At 43.9% G+C, this 13845-nt stretch overlaps 1 long non-coding RNA gene across 1 annotated transcript in view; it reads right to left on the bottom strand.

The window, feature by feature from the left end:
* Window positions 1-12812, bottom strand: part of LOC307218190 — a 32658-nt gene extending 19846 nt beyond the window's left edge. The window contains exon 1 of the long non-coding RNA XR_013839869.1: window positions 12714-12812. This is a non-coding gene — a long non-coding RNA (uncharacterized lncRNA). The remainder of the gene's footprint in view (window positions 1-12713) is intronic.
* Between the last annotated feature and the right edge of the window lie 1033 nt (window positions 12813-13845).

The following is a 13845-nucleotide window of genomic DNA, read 5'->3' as shown; positions in this document are numbered from 1 at the left end:
CGCCACAACCCCAGAGTCGGCCACGACTGGACCTAACGGTCAGGGGTCCCTTTACCTTTTTAACTATACAAAACCAATGTGGTTTGACTTTAACCCCCACCCCCCGGAGGTGCACCCCATTGTCTCTTGAGACAGACAGATGCCACTAACAACTGACATCCAAATTATTATTAATTCTATATTATTTCTAACATGTATAGGTCGTCCTTCATTGCAGACTCATCCCAGGGTCTTTTCCAACAATGCATAAGATGCGCCAAATATATCTACTATACTGTATAGGGGTGGGCAGGAGGGGGTGTTGCTAGTTAGAACATAGGATACAAATATTGTACCAGTTGCATGCTCATGGCTGTCCTGGGTTCAATGCAGCGTGTTTATTTTGTTTGAAGCGAGACTATTTGAAGGGCTTCCTTCACCCTGCATTAGCCTGCTCCCCCTTTGAGATCGGTCTCTTTTCATTTCTTTGCTTATTTAATAATAGTAGCCAAAACTCAATCGTATGGGAGGCAGGGGGTATGTTGCATTATTGGATAAATCAAATGGATCAATTCAAGAATTCTAAAGTTCAAAAGGTGCTGTTGATGTAAATGACACGTGGTAAAATCCTTCCATACATCCCCAAATGTGGCACGTTTAGCCAATCCTTGTAGTGCCTTAAGATTCCTTTAGAGCCAGTTTTTCTTCAAGCAACAAATACGTGTAATGAATAATAAAAATAGTAATAATAATAATGATAACGCTCTCCCCCCATCCTAGTAATTTTCAACAAAGTCTATAGAATCTATAGAAAATTTGGATGGTCCTGTGTCTACAGGAGATACAGCAGAGATGGGAAACCTGAGTCCACTGAGATGTTATTGGACCAAAGTTCCCATCACCTCGGACCAGTAGCTATGTTGTCTGGGGCTTGTGAAAGTTGACGTCCAACAACATCTGAAGTGCCTCCGTTTCCTCACCACTGCAAGAGGGGATTTCGGTAGGAAGTGCGTTTCGCGTCCTCTTGCTAGGGTCTCACCTGCTCCACCTTCCCAGGCAAAATGTATCCTTCTGAGCCAAGGTTCTCCGGCAGAGATGGCCAAAATGATGAGCTTTCCAGCGGCAGCTGCATGTCTGCATGTTGAAGCTTCCCCTTGCTGGATGCTCAGATATTTTATCTAGAACTGTCTGATGCAGCTTGACTTCTGTATGCCCTGCCTGTCTCCCCCCCACCCACCCTTTGCTCCTCCTGTGATTGACATTTGTCATTACCGTGCCACGTCGCTTGTGCAGTACTTGCCCACTGCCTGCAGCGGTGGAGTATCTTCTTTTTCTGTCAGGTTAAGGGTGAAAAGGATTACACATGCATACTGATTTATGCCTTCTGGGTTTGGAATAGTGTCAGTTGTGATTGCTGGCATGCTCATTCAGCGTTTCTGCTTTTTTTTTTGGTTGTTGGGTTACACAGCGTTTCAGTCTTGGGGCCGTTACACATATCAGGGGAGATGAACGTTGGAGATCTTTTGGCCTCTTGTGCACGTGCATCGATTTTAACACCAGTAGTGTGTGCTTGTGCATCCCTTTTATACCGTCTTTGGAAACTGGCGTTTCTCGTGTTCATGCACATTACAGCTTTAGCATGTGCACCTCGACTGCATGTGGTTGGTCAAGACTATGGAACACATGTCCTTAAAGCCTTGCTGCCTGTTTATTGCCGAGCCAAATTCATGGTGCCAGTTTTGACATACTGTACCATATTTTTCTGTGTATAAGACTCCCCCATGTATAAGACGCCCCCTATTTGGGGGGGGACTCAAATTTAAGAAAATGGGGGGAGATGGCTAGCAGTTTTTGAGCTTTTTTGGGGGAGGATTGCTCAGAGTTGTACAGCTTTTTTGGGGAGGGAGAGGGAGGATTGCCAGAAATCCAGAAACCCGCCCCACCAATGCTGACAATCGCCGGCAGCCGCCAATCGAATGCCCACTTCTTGCAGCAACAGCAAATCGCAAACAGACCCTTACCCAGCAGAAAATCAATAACCCGATGGAGAAAAGTTGTCCACTGACAATTGCACACGTCCCAGTACAGCAGCCACCAGTCGCAGCAGAGATAGCCAATCCACAGCAGTCCTTGCTGCAAAAACCAATCACCAACGCAATCAGAGCAGCAACAGCCAATCCAAAGCAGCTCTTGTAGCAGCCAGCGATTGTCGCCGACAAGTTCCTGCTTGCAGCTGCAGCCAATCACCCGTTCCCCCAATTCACTATCAGTGTATAAGACGAGCCATGTTTTTGAACATTATTTTTGAGTAAAAAAACCTCATCTTATAGACAGAAAAGTACAGTAAATCCTTAGATGGCTTAGAACCCAGCTATCCAAAGGAGTGTCTCTCCCACTATGGTCCTTCCTTGAGAGCCACTCAAGAGCCCCTTTTGTGAAGTCCAGTTGTCTGGAATTTGTGGCACTGTGGTCTAAACCACTGAGCCTAGGGTTTGCCGATCGCAAGGTCGGCGGTTCGAATCCCCGCGACGGGGTGAGCTCCCATTGCTCGGTCCCAGCTCCTTACAACCCAGCAGTTGAAAAGCACGTCAAAGTGCAAATAGATAAATAGGTACCGCTCTGGCGGGAAGGTAAATGGCGTTTCCTTGCACTGCTCTGGTTTTGCCAGAAGCAGCTTAGTCATGCTGGCCACATGACCCAGGGAAGCTGTCTGCGGACAAACACTGGCTCCCTTGGCCAGTAAAGCGAGATGAGCACCGCAACCCAGAGTCATCCACGACTGGACTTAACTGTCAGTGGTCCTTTACCTTTACCTTTTTATATAAAGATAAGAAAATCCCTGTTGGATCAAGTCAAAGACCCATCCAGTCCAGCAGAGGCTTATGGGAAGCTGTGATGTTTTCAAGAATTTAATCTGCAAGGGTTCTCAGGGTATATACTTTTACAAATAGGAATGAGTCTGGAAAGGATTGTATCAGAACTTTCCACTTTTCCACTTTTCAGTTGAGTTGCACATGCAAACTATATTGGCGTTGATGCCCATCAGTGGGGAAGTATGAAAAAAAGTTGATGCAGTGAAATGAAACAAAACTTGCACATAGGCTTGAATGGAGTCAGGATTAGTGCCTGACGAGCAGCTCAAAATGAAAATTGAAGGATGGATGCAGGGAGAAATCAACAGGCAATTAGAATAACTTAAAGATTTTAGAAAACAGTTCTTAGTAATTCATAATTATATTGATGAATAATGACAAATACTGAAAACAAATGCATTGTGCATAAAATTAATTATGTTAAAAGAATAGCTAATCTGTCTCTGTGTTGATAACATATAATTATGATGATGCTTTCTCACATGTTTTTAAATAATGCCATTTCAATTCATAATTCAGAGGAGGTATTTTGACATTTAATACATGTTGCAATTTATACAATATTTTCAATATAATTGCGCTGTGCCGCATTAAAGAATCACAGCCTACTCGGAGACGTTTCTTACCACCACATGAACATTAAAATAATAGTACAGAAGCCTATTATTCGCAGTGATAACCCATGGCAAGTTGACAACAGGAAATCACCTTCGCACCGAGAGAAACAGTGTTATTCTTTCAGGTTCTTAGTTGATCGTTCTTTTTATTGTCCCAGCCGTACTTCGTACAAAATGTTTGTGTGGATTTTTCAGAGGTTTGTGGACTGTAGCATCATCAAGATATCTGAGCCATAAAATTACACAACCCAAGGTTTGGCTTTTAAGAGAAACAAGAACAGTTCACTTGTCAAGTAGGAGGTTTGTTTCCTGTGGGTGCTACATTTATCATCGAAATACCGAGGGTATATAAAAGTGGTGGAGAAACCATTTGTCCTCAAGGGCCACAGTGCCTCATTGCCAACCCCGCAAGGGCCGTATGCTGGCAGAGGATGGGACCAGATTGTGGGTGGGGTCAATGTTCGCAAGGCCACATTCTCTTTCTCACCCTTGCCTTCATACTCATACACAGACACCACATTCAGATAGACAGAAACATGCACGCAAATATATGCATGCACACCTACCGTATATACTTGCATACAGACTTGCACCCCAAACCCAGATGATCCATTCAGATCAGCTGAGGAGTGCAGGGGGCAGGGATTTTTTCATCCTCATCACTGCACCGGAATGGGCAGGGAGGTTTGGACACACGATATTAGATCCTAGCCACCCATCACCTGAACGTACCTAGAGACAAATTTAATGTACTGGATCCAGAAAGAGCTGTTGACTTCCCATAGCTCAGTAGGCCCTGACAGCAAGAGCAAGAGGGCAATTGCAGATCTTGCGGTTTCAGATTTAGGTGGCGCCTTCTGCGATGCCAAAATTCAGCACCCCTCTGCCTCTTGTGCTCCATTCTAAATCATAGTTGTGGCAACCCCCGGGCTCTGCGCCCAGTGCGACAGAACCCATCATGCTGTCCCAAATCTGCCTGTGCCAAAGGGTGATATCCCATGTTAATTATACTCAGAGTAGACCCACTGAAATGAATGGACTTAATTCATTTCCGTGGGTATGTTCTGTGCTGAACATTGCCTAGAGTTTGTTTGCCTCGCGCAAAGGTGCCGGCTGCTGGGGGCCAAGGCACTGTGGCCCTCCTAATCTTTTCTTTGAAGGGGCTGGCCCCCTCAATGTTCAGAGGGCCCCCTTTGTGTGTCAGTATATGGAAACATCATCGCTGCAGACAGCCAGTTTGTTGACATCACATGATGCGCCTATCTGTGGGAAAGAAGAATTTCCCAGGACGTTCACAGGCTGGATAAGTCTTTGTGAAGAGTGTAACTTGAAACCTTCTGTGTGCGCATGTTCAGGAAGTTTGTCAGACTTGCTAGAAGAACTGAACTGAAAGGACGTGTTTTTCTCTAGTGCTGTAATGTCAGAAATAAACGTAATGTAAAATGATTTCTGACTTGTTTTCTTTCCCCTGCGGAAGCAGGAGGAGGGGTTGTGCATTTTACCCACACTTGGGAAAATGTCGCCTATCAAAATCTCCCTGGTCTGTCTGGATATCAGCCAGAGGAGGTTACTGGTATGCAAGCTCCGAGGACAGTGAGAAGGGCCAGCCTCTGTGGAGGGGGGCTTGCAAACCAACACTGTGATGGCAGAATGTTGTGCGCAGGACATTGGGGCATTGTGCAGCATCACACGTGGGCTCCCTCAATCCTGCGGAGAAGGTGGTGCCTCTGGCAAACATTATGCAAAATGTGTGTCATGGGTCTCTGCCCTGAGTCTAGCAGTGCCCCAGTTGTTGAGGCTCACCATGCATTTTAGAAACTTTCCTTATTCGGGTTCTGAAGTGTACAAGGAGCTTCCCCGGCTACAAAAGTCACCTTGCTTTAGATTGTCACATCCCACAGGTTGGAGAGCAACAGGAATTGCGGTGGGACAAAGCTAGTGTGCTTTGCTCCATTGCCCCCTTCACGTACCATATTTTTCGCTCTATAAGACAAACTTTTCCCCCTCAAAAAAATAAGGGGAAATGTGTGTGCTGTCTTATGGATCGAATGCAGGCTCTTTGGCTTCAGCGATAGCAACGTGAAGCCTCCAAAGTGTAGAGGAAGCGCTCCCTCCACGCTCTGGAGGCTCTGCGTTGCTTTCGCTGAAGCCTGGAGAGCGAGAGGGGTCGGTGTGCACCAACCCCTCTCGCTCTCCAGGCTTCAGGGATAGCTGCCTGAAGCTGGAGGCTTTGGGTTGCTTCACTGAAGCCAGGAGAGCGAGAGGGATCGGTGTGCACCGACCCCTCTTGCTCTCCTGGCTTCGCTTCGCTGTAGAGGCGCTGCACAGCTTTCCCTCTCTGCGCAGCGCCCCTTCAGCGAAGCTGGAGGAGAAATGGAAGGGGCTCCGTTTCTCCTGCCGCTTTGCTGAAGGGGTGCTGAGTAGAGGGGGGGGGGATTTTTTTTTTCTTGTTCTCCCCCTCTAACACAAGGTGCGTCCTATGGTTGGGTGCGTCCTATAGAGCGAAAAATACGGTATTTATAATAAGGTTACCAGATTTTTTCAATGAATCCAGGGACACTTTTTAACTTAAGTAGGAATGATAGGATTTTGTCAGGGAACTGGTTTGCAAATCCAGGGACTGTCCCCGGGAAACGGGGACTTCTGGTAACCTTAATTTATAAGAACAAAACAGCAGCAACAACAATGACATTTACATTCACCCTGAAAAGGTTGCTGATTCCTGGATCCATTTGGTGGTTCTTGGGGTTGGGGTAGAAAACAAAGTAGATGCTACAAGCCTGCCCACCATTATATCAAACCTTGTTTTCCCTGCTTGTCTTTTACTAATTGCTGTCCATCAATCATGTTCATTTCTTGTCCTTTTGGGTGTATTTCTGCCTTTTTAATTCCTGGTCATTGTGCTCCTTCCATCCCCATCTTCAGGTCCCTAGGAGTGGCTAGCTGCCCTTATCACCCACATAAACCCCCAAACAGGAAATTTATTCTGCCAGCTGGATCTTTGGCATTTAAGGAAGCTCTCCAATGATAGACATGTCACTTCAGGAAAGAGTGGGGGTGGGGAAGGAACCCCACACCAAACTAGTTATCTCCAAAATTTATACCGACACATGTTTATATAAATAAAGCTTCAAGGCAAAATACTTCTGGGAGTGCATGATAACCAGCAAATGTATGGTGGATTCAAAAAGTTGGACAGCTCCAGATTAATATTTACCCATTTTTATTGCGACGCTGGATTGAAAATGGAAAGCAACACCAGCAGAGGGACTCTTTGAATACTCTGTGGTGTTTTGCATTCGATGGGTAATTCTATTCCAGAAGCTTTCGAATGCTTTACTAGTAATAGAAACCAAGTGGGAAAAACCTATTCCATATTTTAGTGATGACATTTTCACAGCAGATACCCACGCACACATTCTTGTGTGTGCAGAAAAGCAAGGGAATTCTGCAAAACGCCACAAAGTCTTTAGGTACTGAATCACAGTCTGGTTCTTTAATGTTTACATGTATGTTTGTGCGTGCACACTTATATACAGATACACACACACACACACACACACACATCTACATGTAAACATTAAAGATTTCAGAGTGTTTTGCTTTGATTCAGTACCCAAGGACTGTCTGGTGTTTTGCAGAATTCCCCAGAGCCCTATAAATGCTTCTGTGCTAGAGGTACCCATTCTAAGCTTGAGTCACTTATACCAGTTTATCAAACTAACGAGCCATTGAGTGATGCTATTTCCAAGTTCAAGCTCCACCAGGGAAAGAATGTGGAAAACAAAACTGAAATTTTAGACAGAACTGAATTCCTAAGGGCCAAGACAACTAGAATTTATTAACTCGTACACGCCAAAGCTCACCAAGAATAATGTTCCTTGAGCTTTTTCCTCCACAAATCTTACCATCTTTCATAAAATCCAGGGACGTGGGCAGGCTACATCATTCTGGATTTGGCAAGGTGTCGTGATTTAGCTTGCTGTTAAGCAGCCTTTGTGCTCTGCCCCTCAGATACAAGGACTGAAGGATCCTTGGGAGAGAAGGGGAACTATGCCATGGACTTGCATTTGTAACGAAGGGCTCGTTTGCACCGAGGAACTAATCGCTCACGAGCGATGACGTGTGCGAACGAGCCACCAGGAGTTAATCACCAGGGATCGAACTTTCATGTTTCCCAGACATGAATTCAAACGGAACTGTCACGGAGCAGCTGTTTTTCCATTAGGCTGCAGCAGAGAGAAAGACTGGACAGCAGGCCCCTCTCATCTGAGAGACCAACTGCATTTAGGTCCTCCGTTCCCTGAACTGTTTCCATGCCAGGGGTGGACAGGGCGAGAGGCAGGGATAAGAACTGACCAACCGGTCAGCACCACAAACAGACCCTTGGGTTGCAAACCAGAAGAATATACACCCCCCTCAAGTGTCACTATTTCCCAGTGACTTCCTGGATTTACAGAAGCCATCCCAGTTTCTGATTTGATCCCAGAATGTCCCGCTTTTCCTTAGGACACCCCTATTTTCATCAGAGAAATGTTGGCGGGTATGGAGTTACGAAGCAAGCCAAGAAGATAAGTTACTATACAACCTTTAGAAGACATCTGAAGACAGCCCAGTATAGGGAAGTTTTCTAATGTTTTTGTATGTCTTTATATATGTTAGAAGATGCCCAGAGTAGCTGGGGCACCCCAGTCAGATGGCTGGGGGTATTATCATTATCATTATCATTATTATCATTATTATTATTGACTCTGTTTTCAATGGAGAAATGTTGAAGGGTATGGAAGAATAGGGTATGGAAGGAGTTTGATCTTGGAGAGAAGATAGTTGCTTCTTCTTTCTGCTCCTCCTTCTCCATCTAATCCTTCACCATAAGGTTCAAGGGCAAATTACAATACAGTGGTACCTCGGGTTACATATGCTTCAGGTTACAGAATCCTCTAACCCAGAAATTGTACCTTGGGTTAAGAACTTTGCTTCAGGATGAGAACAGAAATTGTGCACTGGCTGCGCGGCAGCAGCGGGAGGCCCCATTAGCTAAAGTGGTATACCTCAGGTTAAGAACAGTTTCAGGTTAAGAACGGACCTCCAGAATGAATTAACTTCTTAACCCAAGGTACCACTATACAGTGGTACCTCGGGTTACATACGCTTCAGGTTACATATGCTTCAGATTACAGATTCCGCTAACCCAGAAATAGTACCTCAGGTTAATTTTGCTTCAGGATGAGAACAGAAATTGTGCTCCAGCGGCACGGCAGCAGCAGGAGGCCCCATTAGCTAAAGTGGTGGTACCTCAGGTTAAGCACTGTTTCGGGTTAAGAACGGACCTCCGGAACGAATTAAGTACTTAACCTGAGGTACCACTGTACTGTATATCCATCTAACAATCATCTTAAAATGCCAAGAGTGCATTTTCACGCAAAATCCACTGCTAAAAGTTATGCACACCTGCACATCTTCATTTCACTGGCGGGCCTTCTGTCAGCTCCACGCTTGTCAAGGAGGGTTGCTAGTTGCCATGACACAAACTTTGCTCTGAAGCCAGTCGGTGCTGTCCTGCACAAGCAACAGAATCAATATAGTAAAATGGATTGCACCATTTCAGACTGCAGAGGGAGTATCATATTTTTCACTACCCTTTGCTGTGTTGAGGGAAGGGGGGGTGGGGAACCCCAACCTTACGAGGCTGGACATTGAGGACCGCACTACAATTTATTTAGTCAGTTCTTTGTAGAATTTTTCTTTCATGGGGCCCATTTGAAAGAGATTTTGGATTCTACCTCATTCTACTGCATATGTGTTCAGCTGCTTTGGGACATTACTTCCTTGTTTAAGCAGCAAACAAATTCAGTTAAAAGTGATAATAGTAATAATAATAAATGTGCAGAAACCATGGTCTTGACAGCAAGTTGTGGCCCTATTGCCCAGGATTTTTTATTTGCATGCTTCTCCACAAATTGTTGTTTCTCTTTACAGGATCCTTTGGTATGTATGGATCTCCATTGCATGACCAGTGCAATGAATCCCTTCCCCCCATTTCATCCTGACGCACCCTAGGGATGGACAAATCTGTCTAGTTTGGGTTTCTATCAGTTTTTCTAGTCCCAAGTTTGGGCTGTCACATTTCCTCATTTTCCCAGCATTTTAGTGCACATTTCTCCTCATAAACACAATTTTTTAAAAACATGCAGTTTTGCCTAATATACACAATTTGGCAAGCAATGTTCCCTAATATAACACACTTGTACGCTAGTTTCCCAAATGTATGCATTTTAAAACACACACTTCCCCCTAATGTATACATTTATGTACAATTTTGTTGTTGCAAAGTTCAGAGAGGTGTGAATTTTTTAAGGATAAGGTGTGCTTCAGTTCGCGTCTTATTTCAGGGAATGGGACTTGGGATCGCAATAAAATGAAAACCAACGTGAATATTTTTCCCACCCTTAGCACCCCCTCAGTCAGCAGAGTCAATAACTGTTCCTTTAATACAGGCTCAGCTGTGGTCTCTCCCCCCCCCCCAAAGGCCTCTGTACCTGGTGGTTGCAATTATTATTATTATTATTATTATTATTATTATTATTATTTACACATTTATTCAAAAGTTACCCTACAGCTTTGTGTCAACTGCCACAATACCACAGAACAATCACTCCAATCCTCAATCCCTCATCACTGTCTTGTTGGCTTGCCAAATCCCATCAGTTGGAACCCAAATCCGGTGGTTGTGTTATGATCATATAAGTTAGCCGCTCATATGCTGCACGACACACGAGACAATGTTTTGGAATTTCCATGTTACATCTTGAGTATGCCCTTTTGTCCGGTAGAGGGTGCTGTTTGGTTGATTATGTCATTTCCCTCTGTCTGCATGGAACAGGAACGCCACAACCAAACATTCTTTGAAATCTGCTTCCAGACATTTTCCTTTTTTTAAGGCTCATTAGTGTGAAATTCCATTCCAAAGAGCTCTGAAAACTTCAATACCAGCATAAATTCCAGCTCAGCTGTATTAAGCAAAACACCTATCAAGTTTAAATTCCAGAGCTCCCTGGTGTCTGTGGACCAGTTGTCGCCTCTGTCTGCCAATAGAAAGGTAACTTCAGAGTGATACAACTTCTGTCCCCCTGGGGCTCGCATGAAAATAAGGTGTACATCTCGAGAGGCCTTTCCCTGTGAACTAAATAAAATAATTCAAACAAGGAAATAAGAATATATTATTGATAAGAATACCGAGCGGGTTTTTTTTTGTCATTTCAAAAGCACTGAAGAAAGATAAACTAATGGGTCTTCTGCATCCCCCTTACCCCACATTGCCCCCGGATTGCTGGGGAATAAACGTGTGTTTTTATCCCTAGGCCATATCCTGGCAGAGCAATACCATGAACGTTCTACGTTGCAAGCAATGTTTTTGCACGCTCACAGATACTGAGGGCCCATACCGTTAGTGGCATGGGAGCTGCTACACTGCCACTCCTCCTGATAATGTTAGAAGCCCATGGCCACATAGGAGTGCAGGTGTAGTGGTCTGGGGTCGCAGGGGTTTCGAAAACCAGCTACTATTTCTGCAGCAGGGTCCCTGACTCCAGCGTCCGACAGCCACCCAATCAGCACAAAAGGGGAGCTTTTCAGCCACTGAGAATAAGGCTTCTCACCGTTTGTGCCGATTGGAGCCAATCAGAGTGAAAGGAGACGAATCAGCCACTGAGGATTGGCTCCTAGCGTCACTCTGGAGAAGAAAACCAAGGGAAAATGCTCCACCCGCTAAGCATTTAGGAGCACTGAAAACACAAGGTGCTTCAGTTTCAAGAGAACCATGTATAAGTTCTGTTATGTACAATGGAACTTCAAGGAAAACACAACCGAAGTAACTGAAATAAAACATCGGAGCACTCCCAAATCATTTGCCCATGTTCATGTACAGAAAATAGCTGGTCTAAGTCAGGCATAGGCAAACTTGGCCCTCCAGATGTTTTGGGACTACAATTCCCATCATCCCTGGCCACTGGTCCTGTTAGCTAGGGATGATGGGAGTTGTAGTCCCAAAACATTTGGAGGGCCAAGTTTGCCTATGCCTGGTCTAAGTGAAAGGCAACACAGGGAGATCTGCACTGATCGTTGCAATACATCCCTGATTATTATTATTATTATTGTCTATAACATTATTATATACTTCTAGAATGGCTTCTGAATTTGCTGCTACATTACTGCATAGGATAAATATGCACCACACCGCTTTCCTATTCCAAAGCTGGTCCTCAGAAATATTAATGTGGAAAGCTCTCCCACACGAACATAGGAAGCTGTCCTTAATCTGTTGTTTGGCAGCTCTTTGAATGCATTTTCATTGACTGTAATGTTTGCACAGAGAATTGTTCTTAGCAGCCGGGTGTTTTGCTTCTGTTATTTTTAATACAGAAAAGCAGGATAACAAAATGTTTTGTTTTTATATATATAAATAAAAATGCCTAGGTTTTATTTACTTGTTTATGGATTAATTCATTTATTTAGATGTATGGCTTGTTTCATCCTTTTGCCTCGACGTATATAATAATAAATAATAATAAAATGACAAAAGCTCCACTAATAAAAAAAATAAAAGAGAGACTACAATGAAAAATGCACAACCTTCGTTTCTGAATAGGTAATATGATATCGGCCCTCTTAGCGGAGCTGAGACAAAACTAGTTCCATGCGCTCTGGGCAACCACTCATCCTTGCTAAGGTTTCAACCCTACGCTCACTTAATTGAAATTTTGCCCATGGAACTCAGTAGCCTTACTTGCTAAGTAAACACAAAAAGGATCAGGCTGGTTAACTTGTTCAAATTTTTCCTAGATGTCAAGCAGGCAGCTTATTTTAACATCTATATTCTACACACCTTTATGGGTTGTTTCCAACGATCACCCTACTCAGAGCAGACCCATTGAAATGAATGGGCTTGGCTAACATAGGTCCACCAGACCCTATTTTCCAATACCGTCCCTAATTTAGAGATGCAGTCCCAGTTTCTGATTTGATCCCGGAACGTCCTGCTTTTCCTTAGGATGTCCCAATTTTCATTGGAGAAATGTTGGAGGGTATGGAGTTAGCCAGGCCCTGAGACATCTGAAGGCAATCCTGTATAGGGAAGTGCTTTTTTAAATGTTTAATGTTTTCTTATGTTTTTATATATGTTGGAAGCTGCCCAGAGTGGCTGGGGCAACCCAGTAAGATGTGTGGGAAAGAAATACAGCGGTACCTTGGGTTAAATACTTAATTCGTTCTGGAGGTCCGTTCTTAACCTGAAACTGTTCTTAACCTGAAGCACCACTTTAGCCAATGGGACCTCCTGCTGCCACTGTGCCCCCGGAGCACGATTTCTGTTCTCATCCTGAAGCAAAGTTCTTAACCCAAGGTATTATTTCTGGGTTAGTGGAGTCTGTAACCTGAAGCGTATGTAACCTGAAGCGTATGTAACCTGAGGTACCACTGTAGGAAAATCATTATGGAATGGGACATCCCTATTTTCATCAGAGAAATGTTGTAGGGTGTGCTACTCAAAGTAGACCCATTAAACTAAACTGATATGATGGTTTTGGGGCCATTATCAGGGTTGCCATACCTTTGGAATTTCCCGGACATACCCGGAATACTGAAGTCAGAAGCAGTGTCCGGGCGGAAATCAGGAAAACGTCCGTGATAATCTGGATGTATGGCCACCTGTGTTGGCAGTGTCATTTTTGCCGATTTTCCTTAAACAACTTTTGTGTCCAGATTTTCACTTTTTGAAAGATGGCAACGCTAATTCAATTCAGTGGGTCTACTCATTGAATACAACTCTATGCATCAGGGATGTACCTTTTTCTATTATTTAGTAAAAATCCACTCTATTCTATGAAATGAATGACTCTAATAAATAGTTTATTGGAAACTGCCCTGTGGTCTTTGGATGAAGGGCAGTATAGAAATTTAAGAAAATAATAATAATAATAATAATAATAATAATAATGCATGCCTACTCAGAAGTAAGTACAATGGATTTCCTTGGGGCTTACTCCCAGGTAACTGGATTGCAGCCTTAACTGAGCACATATAGCTATATGAGCTATGATGTTACATCTGAAGTAAGGAAGCTGGTGTCCTAACCTCACAATTGGTATATTTGGAGGATATGCCTTAGCTTTACGAGGTATGCACCAGTGATGGTATGTATAATGGGGTATTGCACCAGTGCCTGTTGTGTGTGTGTTGGTGGGGGAGTAGAAAGAAATATATATGTATGAATGCAAAAAATATCCAATAGTAGTAAGACTTAAGTATCCAAGGAGCAGTTCAACATGACATGAGTTTTCATCTGCTCATAAGCTACAGGGATTCGGGCTACAGTTGAT

Source organism: Podarcis cretensis, assembly GCF_951804945.1.
Source record: "Podarcis cretensis genome assembly, chromosome: 6".
NCBI classification, from domain to species: Eukaryota; Metazoa; Chordata; class Lepidosauria; order Squamata; family Lacertidae; genus Podarcis; species Podarcis cretensis.
The sequence above is the reverse complement of the archived record's forward strand: the minus strand, read 5'-3'. Positions and strand labels throughout refer to the sequence as shown.